This window comes from Diceros bicornis, chromosome 12 (assembly GCF_020826845.1).
Source record: "Diceros bicornis minor isolate mBicDic1 chromosome 12, mDicBic1.mat.cur, whole genome shotgun sequence".
In the NCBI taxonomy this organism is placed as follows: Eukaryota; Metazoa; Chordata; class Mammalia; order Perissodactyla; family Rhinocerotidae; genus Diceros; species Diceros bicornis.
In genome coordinates this window covers 28831583-28845759 of record NC_080751.1, presented here as the reverse complement: position 1 = coordinate 28845759, position 14177 = coordinate 28831583, and the positions used below count along the sequence as shown (strand labels likewise).

The following is a 14177-nucleotide window of genomic DNA, read 5'->3' as shown; positions in this document are numbered from 1 at the left end:
GTGGTTAGGAATTATAGGGTTAAAAGTTTAAAAAGTTATGTATCAATCTTTCAAGAAGCTCAAAATATATTTAGTTAATAATAATAATAATGAAAACATCTGAGTTAGAGTATATCAGTGTTCAGAGTGTTTGAGAAATAGATAAATGAATTGAAAGATAGTCTATTATAAAGTGAAGTAAGATATGTAATATGTACCACAACCAGTAAGTAATTGGCAAAGGAGAACAAAGAAGAATAACAATTATATAAATTTACAGAGTGTTGGATTATAATACAATTGCCAGTTACTACATTGGATAAAAAGAGTCTGAAATCCTCTATTAAAGAATATCATTGATAAAAATTCCATAATCAGTTGCCAAAAGAGAAATACCAATAAAATATAAAGACACTAAAAGATCAAAATTTTTCATGCACATGTAAGTAAAGAGTAAAATAAAGGGTTTTTTTGGTTATTGTTTACATTTAATAGTAAAAATCATTAAGAGAGCTAAACAAGGACATTATATAACGGCAAAAGGTTAATAAAGCCAAGTGAAAATGTAATGACAGAATTTAATATGACCAGAATGCTATTGTTTATTTTTATGCTTAAAAAAGAAAGAAAATCTAGCAAGCATTCAATAAGAAATTATTACAAATATAATTATAACTGGAGATATTATAAACAAACTCAGAAAATGACAAGTCATTTATCAGTAGGTCTTCACACTGGTCTCTATGGAACCCAGGTATACAGGTGAAAGGGGTAGGGGCTCTGGGCCCCTCCACCCGTGTTTCAACCTGAGCATTTCTGCTTCGATCTGTTCTATGTATCAGGCTTCCAAAAAACATTCCATTTCTAAACGAGTTTAAAGATAACTGATTGTACTACAGTAATTAATAAGCTACAAAGCTGAATATGCAATTAATAAGACAATTTCTGTTTGGAGGAGATTTAACGGTGTTGTAGAGAATAAGCTTTTTTCCAACTGTACAAGAACTCATTTTAAAAATTGTGTGTGTGGTGATTTAGTAAACATAAAAACCCAGAGTTTTCGTATGTCATAGTCTTAGAATCCATTGCTGGAAATACATACCAAGATCATTTTACTTATTCTGTTTTTCTCTTTATCATCTGCATTTTATCTCCAGTTTCTACATAATCCAATACAAATGTATTTACTTGAAGTCCTGCTTCTTCTTGAAACCTACTGTTTTTCTTTTTGCTTTTTCTGCCAAAGTTGTATATTGTGTATTTTCAACAATATTTTTGTCTCTTTGTTGTCACTAAGCTTATTCTACTTTGTATTATGATTATGTATTTGTTGTATCTTTTTTGTTAATATTATTTTAAAATTAATGCAGAGAGAAATTCACTTTGTGTGAGTGTGTACATTTCTATGAATTTTAACACACCACCCCAACAATTGAGATACAAAACAGATTCATCACCCCTAAAATCTTCCTCATACTATCCCTTTGTAGTTACATCCTTTCCTTACCCCTAACCACTGTCAACCACTGATCTGTTCTCTATCACTACAGTTTTGTCTTTTTAAGAATGTACAGAATTCCTATAAATGGAATCGTATGGTATGTAACTTTTTGAGATTGGATTTTTTCACTTAGGATAATGCCTTTGAGATTCATCCAAGCCAGCTCTTTTAGGTCCTGCCTTTCCATATACATTTTATAACCAGTTTATCTATATTTACAGAAAAAAACCTTGATGAGATTTTGATTGGTATTGAGTTAAATCTATAGATAAATTTGGGGGAGAATAGACATTTTTACTGTGTTGAGTCTTCCAATCTGCAAATATAAATACAAAAATAGACCCATTTTTTTAGGTCTTTGATTTCTTTCTTCAGCATTTTGTCCTTTTTAGCATATTGGTCCTGTACATGTACTTTTAGGTATATATGTAAGTTTTTCTCTTTAAATTTTTGGTGCTATTGAAAATGGTATTGCTTTTGTAATTTTGGTTTCCAATTGTACATTATTAATATATAGAAATACAATTGATTTTTATGTATTGACCTTATTATGTCCCATGATTTTGTTACACTTACTTATTAGTTATAGGATTTTTTTTTTTGGCAGATTCTTTGGGATTTTTTATATAGTCAGTCATGTCATCTGCAAATAGGGACACTATTTCTTCCTTTCCAATCTTTATGCCTTTTATTTAATAATTTTTCTTGACTCATTGCACTAGCTAGGACTTCCAGTACTTTGTTGAATAAGAATGGTGAGAATGGACATCCTTGACTTGTTCCCAATTTTAGGGCAAAAGCATTCAGCCTCTGTTCATTTAGTATGATGTTAGCTATAGTTTTTTGTAGATATTCTTTATGAAGAATTTCTTTATCAAGATATTCTTTATCAAGTTGAGGAAGCTCTCCCCTAGTATACTTAGAGTTTTGTATCATGAGTGTGTATTGAATTTTGTCAAATGCTTTTTCTACGTCAATTGATATGATCCTGTGGTTTTTCTTCTTGAGACTCTTAATGTGGTGGATGACACTGATTTCTTTTTTTGTGTGCATCAATTTCATGAGAGCTATTGATCTGTAGTTTGTTTTCTTTCCCCCTGCTGTCTGCCTGGTTTTGATTTCAGGGTAAAGCTGGCTTCATAAAATGAGTTGTGAATTATTCCCTCCTTTTCTGCTTTCTGGAAGTGAATATGTAGAATTGGTGTTATTCCTTTTTTAAATGTTTTGTAGACTTCTACAGTGAAGCCATCTGGGCTTAGAGATACCTTTTTCAGAAGAGTTTTTTTTTTTTTAACTTTGATTTCACTTTCTTTTGTAGTTATAGGACTAATTTGGTTATTTATTTCATCTTGGGTAGCTTTTAGTAGTTTGTGGATTTTAAGGAATTGCTCCATTGCATGTAAGTTGTCAAATTTATATGTATAGAGTTGTTCATAGTGTTAGTTTATTATACTTTTAATGTCAGCAGCTTCTATAGCGATATTCCCTCATTCATTCCTGATATAGATCATTTTTATCTTTTTCTTTTTTTTGTTTTGTCAGTCTTGATATGGGTTTATCAATTTTATTGATCATTTCAAAGAAACAGCTCTTGGTTTCATGTATTTACTCTATTGTTTTTCTGGTTTCAATTTCATTGATTTCTGAAGGATATTTTCACTGGATAGAGTATTCTTGGCTGAAAGTTTTTGTCTTTCAGAATTTTGAATATATCATTCCACTCTCTCCTAGCCTATAAAGTTTCTGCTGAGAAATTGGCTGAGAGCCTGATAGGAATTCTTTTGTATGTTATTTTTTTTTGTCTTGCTGTCCTTAATATTTTTCTTTGTCATTGACTTTTGCCAGCTTTACTGCTATATATCTTTTTATGTTGATATATTTAGGAGATCTGTTGGCTTCATTCACTTGTATTTCCAGCTCCTTCCCCAGGTTTGGGAAGTTCTCAGCTATTATTTCTTTGAACAAGCTCTCTGTTCCTTTTTCCTTCCCTTCTCCCTCAGGAATACCTATAATCCTTATCTTGCATTTCCTAATTGAGTCAGATATTTCTCTGAGAATTTCTTCATTTCTTTTTAGTCTTAGTTCTCTCTCCTCCTCCATCTGGAGCATTTCTGCATTCCTGTCCTCTATATTACTCATTCTGTCCTCCATATTGTGAGCTCTGTTCTTTAAAGATTCCAGATTTTTCTTTATCTCCTCCATTGTGTTTTTCGTCTCCAACATTTTTGATTGTTTTTTCTTTATAGTTTCAATCTCTTTTGTGAAGAAGTTCCTGATTTCATTGAATTGTCTATCTGTATTTTCTTGTAATTTGTTGAGCTTTTTTATGATAGGTATTTTGAGTTCTCTGTCATTTCGGTTATAAATTTCTGTGCCTTCAGGATTGATTTCTGGGTGCTTGTCATTTTCCTTCTGGTCTGGAGATTTAATATATTTTTGCATACTTCTTGAGGGCTTGGCCTTGGTTTTCCTCATGCTGATGATATCTGGTGGCAGCTTCCACCTGCTGCTACTCCTTCCACTTTCTCTGAAGGTTCCCGCACCTCCACCTTCAGATGTAAGGCTGGGTGGGTCTCTCAGATATCTTTTGTGTTGTGTGAATGTCCTCTGTTGGTATATGAATGTTCTTTTTGTTGTATGTTAGAGGGGGAGAGTCTAAGGGGAAAGCTCACTCCACCATGATGCTGATGTCTCTCCCCTCCTCTGTGGGTGAGCAGGTGGACACCGCTGGGCACCGCCATCTCAATTTCATTGATGTCTGGGTTTTTCTTTATTATTTCTTTCTGTTTGCTTTGGGTTTAGTTTGCTCTTCTTTTTCTAGTTTCTTTAGGTGGAAACTTACTTATTTGAACTTTTCTTCTCTTGTAATACAAATATTCAGTGCTAAAATTTCTTTCTAAGCTCTTCTTTGGCAGCATCCCACACATTTCGATATGTTGTAGTTGTCTTATACGTTACATCTATATTTGTTGAAAATCTCCCAGACCATTTTATAACTTTTATTTCAACCATCAAATATATTTTAACTGAAAAGGAGAAGCATAATCTATTACATTTTCCCAGATATTTACCATTTTTTTCTCTTCTTTTATTCCTGATAGTTCACGTTTTCTTGTATGATTCTTTTTCTGACTATCTTCCTTTAGCAATTCTTATATAGAAGGTCTGCTGGCTCTGGCTTCTCTTAGTTTTCTATCATTTGAAAATGTCTTTATTTAGCCACAAGATCCTGAAGGATATGTTGCTGGATATTGGATTGACAATTCTTTTTTCTAGCACTTCAAACATGTTGTGACACTTCCCTCCGGTCTCCTAGTTTGTGATGAGAAATCTACATTCATTTGAGTCATTGTTCCCCTATAGTTATTGTATTGTTTTGCTCTGGCTCCTTTTAAGATTTTTCTTTGTTTTTAGCTTTCGGCAGTTTGATTATATGTGTCTGGGCCTTGATTTCTTTGGGTTTATCCTTTTGGGGCTGCACTGAACTGTATGTTTATGTATACATAAAACTTGGGACATTTCAGCCATTATTCCATCAAATATGTTTTCGGTTTCATACTCTTACTTCTCTGCTTCTAGGACTTCAATACCATATATGTTAAATGTTTTGTTATTGCCTACAGGATCCTATGGCTCTGTTAAATTTTTCCATATTCTGTTTTGCTGTTGTATAGGTTGGATAAATTTCTCTTGATCCTTCATCAAGTTCACTGACTCTTTCATGTGTTATCTCCATAATCCTATTGAGCCCACTCAATTTTTTGGTGAGGAAGATTTGCTCTAAGCTAACGTCTGTTGTCAATCTCCCTCCTCTTTTGCTTGAGGAAGATTAACCCTGAGCTAACATCTGTGCCACTCTTCCTCTCTTTTGTTAGTGGGTCACCACCACAGCGTGGCTTGATGAGTGATGTAGGACCGTGCCCAGGATCTGAACCTGCAAACCCGGGCTGCCGAAGTGGAGCGTGCCAGACTTAACCTCTACACCACAGGGCTGGCCCCTACTCATGATTTTTTTTTTTTAATTTTTGGTCATCGTGTTTTTCAGTTCCAAAAGTGTCATTTGGTTTTTCTTTGTATCTTCTATGTCTTTGCCGCATTGGTCTATCTTTCTATTTGTTCCAAAAGTGTTTGCCTTTACTTGCTGGACCATTTTTATTAGTTGCTTTAAAGTCTTTATCAAGTAGTTCCAACAGCTGTGTAATTTTGGTATTGGTGTCTTGAATTAGTGTGGTACATTTGTTACAATTTATTAACAATATTGATGCATTATTATTAACTAAAGTCCATAGTTTATGTTAGGGTTCACTCATTGTGTTCTACAGTTTTATGGATTTTGACAAATGCATAATGTCATCTATCCACCATTACAGTACCATACAGAGTAGTTTCACTGCCCTGAATTTCCCCTGTGCTCCATCTGTTTATTGCTCTGCCCCTAAACCCTTGGCAACCACTGGTCTTCTTACTGTTTCTATAGTTTTACTTTTCCAGATGGTATATTGTTGGAATCATACATTATGTAGCCATTTCAAACTGGCTTCTTTCACTAAGAAATATGCATTTAAGTTTCCTCTATGTCTTTTCATGGCTTAGTAGTGCAATTTCTTTTTATTGCTGAATAATATTCTGTTGTGTGGGTATATCACAGATTGCTCTTCCATTCACCTGTTGAAGGGCATCTGGGTTGTTTCCAGTTTTTGTCAATTATGAATAAAACTGACATAAACATTCATGTGTAGATTATTATGTAGACATAGTTTTCAGCTCCTTTGGATAAATACCTTGCAGTGTGATTCTTGGATCATATAGTAAGACTATATTTAGATTTGTAAGAAACTGCTAAACTTTCTTCCAAAGTGACTGTATCGTTTTGCATTCCCACCAGCAATAAATGAGGGGTTCTGTTGCTCCACATCCTTGTCAGCATTTGATATTGTCAGTGTTTTTGATTTTAGCCATTCTAATAAATGTGTAATTGTAGGTTATTATTAATTTGTAATTCTCTGATGACATATTGAGCATCTTTTCGTATGCTTATTTGCCGTCTGTACATCTTCTTTGTGGAGTTGTCCATTCACATCTTTTGCCTATTTTTAAGTGGGTTATTGATTTTCTTCTTGTTGACTTTTAAGACTTCTTTGTATATTTAGGATACAAAGCTTGTTTATCAGATATGTGTTTTGCAAATATTTTCTCCCAGACTGTGGGTGATTTTCTTGTTTTCTTAATAGTGTCTTTTGCAAAGCAGAAATTTTTAATTTTAATGAAGTCCAACTAATCAATTTTTTCTTTCATAAATTATGCTTTGGGTGTTCTGAAAACACATCACCCTAGGTCACTTAGATTTGTACCTATGTTATCTTCTAGAATTTTTATAATTTTGTGTTTTACATTTAAGTCTGTGAACAATTTTGAGTTAACATTTATGTAAGGGTCAGTATCTACATTCATTTTTTGCATGCAGATGTCCAGTTCCAGTATGATTTGCTAAAAAAGACTATGCTTAGTTGATTGAATTGCCTTTGCTCCTTTGTAAAGATCAATTGACTTTATTTATGTGGTTCTATTTCTGGGCTCTTTGTTCTGATCCATTGACTTATTTGTCTTTTCTTTTGAAACTACCATTGACTTATTTTTCCATTCTTTTGAAACTACCACACTGTCTTAATTACTGTAGCTTTATAGGAAGTGTTAAAGTTGTATAGTGTCAGTCCTGTGACTTTGTTTTCCTTCTTCAGTATTGTGGTGACTGTTCTGCATCTTTTGCATTTCCATATAAACTTTAGAATCAGTATGTCAATATCCACAAGATAGCCTGTTGGTATTTTGATTAGGATTGCCTTGAATCTATAGAAGAAGTTGGAAAGAACTGACATCTTAAGATGAGTCTTCCTATCCATGATCAGGGAATATCTATCCACATATTTAGATCTTTGATTTCTTTCATCAGACTTTCATAGTTTTCCTCATATAGATATTGTGTATATTTTGTTAGATTTATACTTAAGTGTTTCTTTTTCAACTTTTTTTCCAGCTTTATTGAAGTACAATTGACAAAGAAAATTGTAATATATTCAAAGTATACATCATAATGATTTGATATACATATACATTGTGAAAGAATTCCTACAGTTGAATTAAGTAACACATACATCACCTCACATATTTACTTTTTTTTTTTTTTTTGGTGAGAACACTTAAGTTCAGTTTTCTTAAAAATTTCAACTATACAATCCAGTATTATCAACTATAGTCACTATGTTATGCATTAGATCCTCAGACCTTATTCATCTTCTAACTGAAAATTTGTATCCTTTTACCAAACTATCCCTGTTTCCCCTACCTCCCAGCCCCTGGGAACCACTGTTTTACTTCCTGTTTCTATGACCGTGACTTTTTTTTTTTTAAGATTCTACATATAAGTGATACTGTGTGGTATTTGTCTTGCTCTATTTGGCTTATTTCACTTAGCATAGTGCCCTCCAGGTTAATCCGTGTTGTCACAAATGGCAGGATTTCCGTTTTTAAGGCTGAGTAATATTCCATTGTGTATATATTCACCACATTTTTTTTATCCATTCATCCATTGACAGACACTTTGGTTGTTTCCATATGTTGGCTGTGCTCTCTTTCAGACCTGACAGAGTGGTCTTGTGTAGGAACTGAACCTCATCAGTCAGCCCAGCTCAAGCTCTTAGTTGTCTGTCAAACTTTTGTGATTGTCCAAGCTGCCTTCTTTGTTCTTAGTGGCACCTAGCGGTTGAGGATGTGCCAAGACCTGTCATTATTCCGAAGAGGAGGATCACTGTCAGTATGCCTTACGATGTGCATAATTTCTCATTCGCCTGGTGTGTAGGAGTCACTCAGCTAGTTTCTGAATCTTTTTCAGAGGGATTTGCTCTGTGTGTGGTTGTATATTTGGTGCTTCTTGGGTGGATGTGGGAGCTCAGAAGCCTCTTATGTCACCAGCTTGGGTACTCCTCAGTTTTCTTAAAATAAAAATTTTAATGCTATAACTTTCTTTCTAGGTACTACTTTCATTCATTAAATTAGTCATCAAATATTTAATGAATACCTACTAGTCCCTATTCTAGGGACACATCTAAATAAAACATATCTCTGTCTTTGTGAAGCTTGCATTTTGTCAGGGAAAGCAAGTAACAAATATGTACTTTAACTGCATTGTAGCTGGTTTGAATATGATATGTTCAGTATTATTCAGTCCTATTTATATTCTAATTTCCATTGTGATTTCTTCTTTGGCCTGGGGACCAGGCATTGTGGTCATAGAAATTAGCCTTAATGATCCTTATTCTTTGATATTTGATAAAACCTGCTTTCTGGGAAAAAATATGCAGTTAAAAAAATGTTTTATGTTAGTTTGAAAAGAGTGTATGTTTCTTGTTTTATTGTTTTCTATGTGGCAGTTTTAGATACAACAGTTTTAGGTAAAAACTGTTAATTGTATTGTTTCAGTTTATTTTTGTCTGCTTGCCTATACTTATGTAATTGTGTTAAAATCTTCAACGACTTTTGTGGCTCTGTCATTTTTTTTCTTGTTAATTCTGCTAAGTTTTGATTTATATAATACAAAGGTACATTATCAAATGCTTTAAACTCATAATTTTTGTCTTTCCGTTGAATCGTTCCTTTTATGATTAGGTTGGACTAACTTTATATCTAATAATTACTCTTTCCTGAGATTTATATAATTTTGAAAATATACATTTCAGCTAGTTTTGGCTAATTAGTTTATCTTCTGTCTTTTTATTTTGTTTCTCTGCACCACTAGGTTTTAGTTACGTCTCATAAATATATACATTTATTATTTTATCAGTCTTACAGTTTTTTTCCTTAGCTGGTGAACTTAGCCTACCAAAATTTATTATGATTACTGGCATATTTTTTTAAATCTAAGATGTCATTGATTATAAGACACATTATTATTTTATATACATATGTTGAGTCTCCATTAGATGCTTAAAAGTTCATAATTATCTTCCTCTTGAATCATTCCTTTTGTGTTTATGTAAGATCTGCTTTAGATCTAATACCTAATACTGCCCATTAAACTATGACACAATACCTTAAAAAGAGTCTTACATATGGAACTCATAGAATACTCAGTTGTTGCAGTCATATCTCAATGAACTTTTACTAATATCAAATTTATGTCCTACTCCTCTGTTTTGGGCTGGTTAATTAATTATTATTTTGCATACACAAATCATTGTAAATGACAATTAAATTTAACATGTAATACTACCAGCAGTGTACATGACTCAGTTGAAGTGAAGACACATAGACCTCTGGGACTGAGTTTATATCTGCACAGGCAGTGACAACTGTCGTAACTGCCATGTGGTTGACAGCAACTGTAAGATATCCTCAGTTGTAAGATGCATTCAAGTTTCAAAGATATTAAAATATGAAAAAAGTGTATGGCTAGAAATTGATATACTCCAGTATTTTAATTTATTTCTATTATCATCTTTTCTATTTATTCTGCCTTTTCTGTTTTTTTTTTTTTTTTTAAACTGTTCTTTTCCTGTCTTCTATTAGACTGTTTAGGTTTTCTTGATTTTCTTTTTTTCTCTGCTGATTTTGAAGTTATGAATTTTATTTCTATTATTTTATTGGTTACCTATAAACTTTCAACATATTCTCTTAACAAACTGTGAAGCTAATCAGTGTCTCTGCTTTTCTACTTGATAAATACATGGGCATTGCAACTCTTGAGTCACCATATTCCTATCTTGTACATTGTTTTTGTCAGTGTTTTCATTGCAGCTTATTTTAAATTTATAATTATCTTCTCTCAGCATGTGAAGATGTTATTCAATTGTTTTCTTATTCCCTTGTTGCTATTGAGAAGTCTGCTGTCATTTCATCTATTTTTTGTATGCAATCTGATCTTTTTTATTGAGTTGCTTGTTAGAACTTTGTCTTTAATGGTCTGCAGTTTGACTATGGTGGGCTGAAGTACAGATTTATTATTTATCTTGCTGGGGACTTGTGACTCTTAAATCTGAGGATTCATGACTTTTATCAATATTAGAAAGTTGTCAGATATTATGTATTCAAAAGTGCCTGTCCTCCATTCTCTCTATTCTCTAGTTCCAGAACTTTTGTTGGAATAATTGTTTTTCTGTCACATATTCCTTTGGTGTTTCATAATCTCTTCTTCATATTTTATGTCTCTTTATCTCTATCTGGTGAACTGTGGATTTCCTCAGATCTAATCTGGTTCACTAGTTCTCTTTCTAGCTCTATCTAATCTACCATTTTGTCTATTCATTAGTTTTTAAATATTAATGATTATGTATGTATTACATATATAGAAAAGTACATACAACATAAACATACAGTTTATTGAAAAAGTGTTAATTTATAACAAAACACTCAAAATCCCCATCCAGGTCAAGCATATAATATATCATAACATAACCAGCACTCCAGAAGCTCTAACACCTCTTCCCTCCCTTGTAGTATTAACAACACTGTCTAGACTATTTATAGTTTTTATTTTACTGTTTTTATTATAGTTATCGTATATATATATACATCCCTAAACAAATATAATTTGAGTTTGTGGGTTTTAAAATTTATATAAATAGAATCATAAGTATGCATTCTGTTTTATGTGGTTTCTTTCACTCAACGTTATGTCTTTAAGATATATCTATATTGCTACAATATCTATATTTCATTCATTTTCTTTAATGTGATGTATTCCTTACTATGACTGTAATATAATTTGTTAGACATTCTACGGAGGATAGATATTTGGGTAGTTTCCCCTATTTGCCTATTCCAGATTCAAGCTTACTCTCAGATTTCCTCTTGGAGTTCTAATGTATTCCTAGTTCTTAATCACTATCTCTTAGATTTCTGACGCTTTTTGAATTACAACCAATTTGTTCAGTTGTTTTCATAGAGCATTTCACATTATCTCTTATGTTGTTGATACCTTTGTTTGTGTCTGTTATCGTTTTAGACAGATACTCGATCTATATGAGAAGTCTAAGTTTCTTGGGATTTATGCCTTTTGAATGTCACTAAGGCTCTTTCTCTCATCCTGCCTTAAACCTACTTTCCTCAGTGTTGGATTTGATTTTCAGACTTTGTTTTCCATTTAGCTGAGGAAAGTGATCACTATTTCAAGGGTTTTGGTATCCTTACAGCTTATGATCTATCTTGTGTTACTTAGCATTTTAACGGCAAATCCTAGGGAAGACTTTTTTACCTGGTTTGGGCACTTTGCCTTTTCTGAACTGGTTACTGTGGCCAGTGAGTTTGTATATTCCAATTAGCCAGTCTTGGTCATATGCCCAACTCTGGGATGTAAGGGAGGGTACACTGTGATAGGCAACCCTACTAGGTCTACAGGGATGGTGGGAAGTTTTGCTTCTCAAAGGAAAACAAGATAAGGTTCCCAGTGAATAGAAAAGAAATGCTAGGAAGGCAAATATCATGTATGTGCACAATGCCTTCCTTATGAGGTCGTCAAACCTCTCATCGGGAATTTAAAGGAAGATATGAGATTACTGTACTTTCAACAGTGTCACTGCCTATGATTGATCATTTTTTTCAACCCCCAATAGATCAGTCAGCTACCAAACTAGATCCTTTTCCCTTCATCATCAAGTCCTCGGAATTTCACTTTCTGAAATCTCTGGAATCTGCTCATTTTTCTTTACCTACCATTGATACTCCAGTCTACAATATAGTCTTCTCTTCTCTGATCTATCAAAATTAAATCCTTACTGATCTGTCAATAGTCTGATTCCCCTTTAGTCTGTTCTCCACACAGGTGTAGTGAGCTGTTCAGAATGCAAATCTAATTAAGTGTTTCCTATCCTCCAACTACACCTCAAGCTTTTAAAACCTTTTATTAGACAGAAATTAACTAGATTTGCAGCTGGCCCTTCACCACCTCTCCATATTCTTGCTCCAGCATTCCCTTTTATATAGATTAAATTATACATTCTCATAGTACCGTCTGCCTTTCCCTTTAAAATTTATTATAATTACAGTTTTTTACTTCTGTGTGAGTATATGATGAATGTCTTATTTCTCCACTAGACTATAAAAGCAGATACCATGTTGTTTTCCATCATCATTTAATTTCACTAGCTATAACGTGGCTTGGCTTACAGTAGAAAATAAATATTTGTTTCATTAATTAACTGATTGATTACTGTAAAGAGACCTCCATGGTAACTAGGACAATTTATCTGTTCAAGATCCATCTCCAAGAGCTTTCTAGTCAATTGATTTTAGATTTAAGCCCTCCAATATAATTTGACTTGGAAGTTTATAGAGAATATTGTGTAGCTATCAAATGACAAGTGTGGGGATGTTTCAAGTATATGTCAGCACATGATTATGTTCATATGAAATAACATGAAAGGAAGATTCAGATTATGAAGTGGTAGGGATATACTGATTGAAATCAGCAAGGAGAAGGACATTGGACTGGTTGGGTTTTTTTTCCCCGGTGGATAACATAATAATTTATCTAGTTGAAATCTCCTTTTTCCTTTTGTGGTTTTCTGCTTCTTACATTCTGTTGGGCTTCAAGTGCTGTGGCCACTTGCTTTTAGACAAGAAGCAAGAAGTTTCTACCAATGTCTACCTCAGGAAGAAAAGACCATTGCTTAGAGTCTGTACTGTACTAAGTAGACCAGGGTTAGGGCAGGGCTATTTCTTCTCAGCCTTGGGCTCCATACTAGTAAAAACAGTTTGCTGTAGGGTAGGGGGAAAGGCTTTTCTTATCTCTTCTTCTGTACCAGGACTGGACACCTTCTTCTGTATATACTTTCTTTAGTGTTTTCCTTCCTTAGATATGGATAATCCACTCCTTCTGCAGTTCCCTTGGGACTGCTGCAGGGGTGAAAATGAAATGACTTTACAGGAATAAAGATGAAGAGAGAATTTTAATTGCTAGAAATTAGTTTCTTTGTTACTGTCGAGAGATGTGGGTTCACAATTTATGTCTAATATCGACTAAGACTGAAGTATTAATTTCTTCAACTGGCTAATAGCATTGCTGACATCAGACATTTTGGTGAATGGTTAATAAAGTTGTACATGAGTTGGCTAAAACTGTAAAGTAGAATTTATATACTTTAGTGAATTTGTGATATATTTTTTATATCTATCATGTGAATTAATAGAGAAAAGTTGATCGAGTTAGGAGAAAGAAAGGGAAAAATGTTAGGAGTAGTGATAAGAGGATGCAGCGTTTCGATAAATATACTGAAAATATACCTGAAGAATTTGATCTTTATTCTCAAAGTGCCGACTTTCAATCATGTTCAATGCTAGTTCCACCTTTTTCCTTTCACTTTCCTTTAAATATTCTAACTAATCCTTAACACAGTGCCTTGCCTGTTCTTGCCTCTTGATAAATAAATATTGGTTAGTTGAATGAATGAAGGAATAAATGGATGAATAGTGAATAGATGAATGACAAAATTCTAGACTTTCACAATACAAATAAATATACACGTCAACTTCTCTTACCAAGATTTGAAAACAGAGTAATCTTTTAATAATTTAGATAACATAGAGGAAAGGATTGACTTGATCTAAAAATTTGAACAGTAGAATTTTCAGAAGTTGAATTACTATATCTAAAATGTAAATGGTAAATAATAAAATAAAGTAAGAACTTGAAATTGAAATGAGCTTA

The 14177-nt window shown here is 33.2% G+C and overlaps 1 protein-coding gene across 2 annotated transcripts in view; it reads left to right on the top strand.

Annotated features, from left to right (window-relative positions):
- VRK2 (VRK serine/threonine kinase 2) overlaps positions 1-14177 on the top strand; it is a 108719-nt gene that overhangs the window by 14356 nt on the left and 80186 nt on the right. The gene's annotated exons all lie outside the window — the stretch shown is intronic.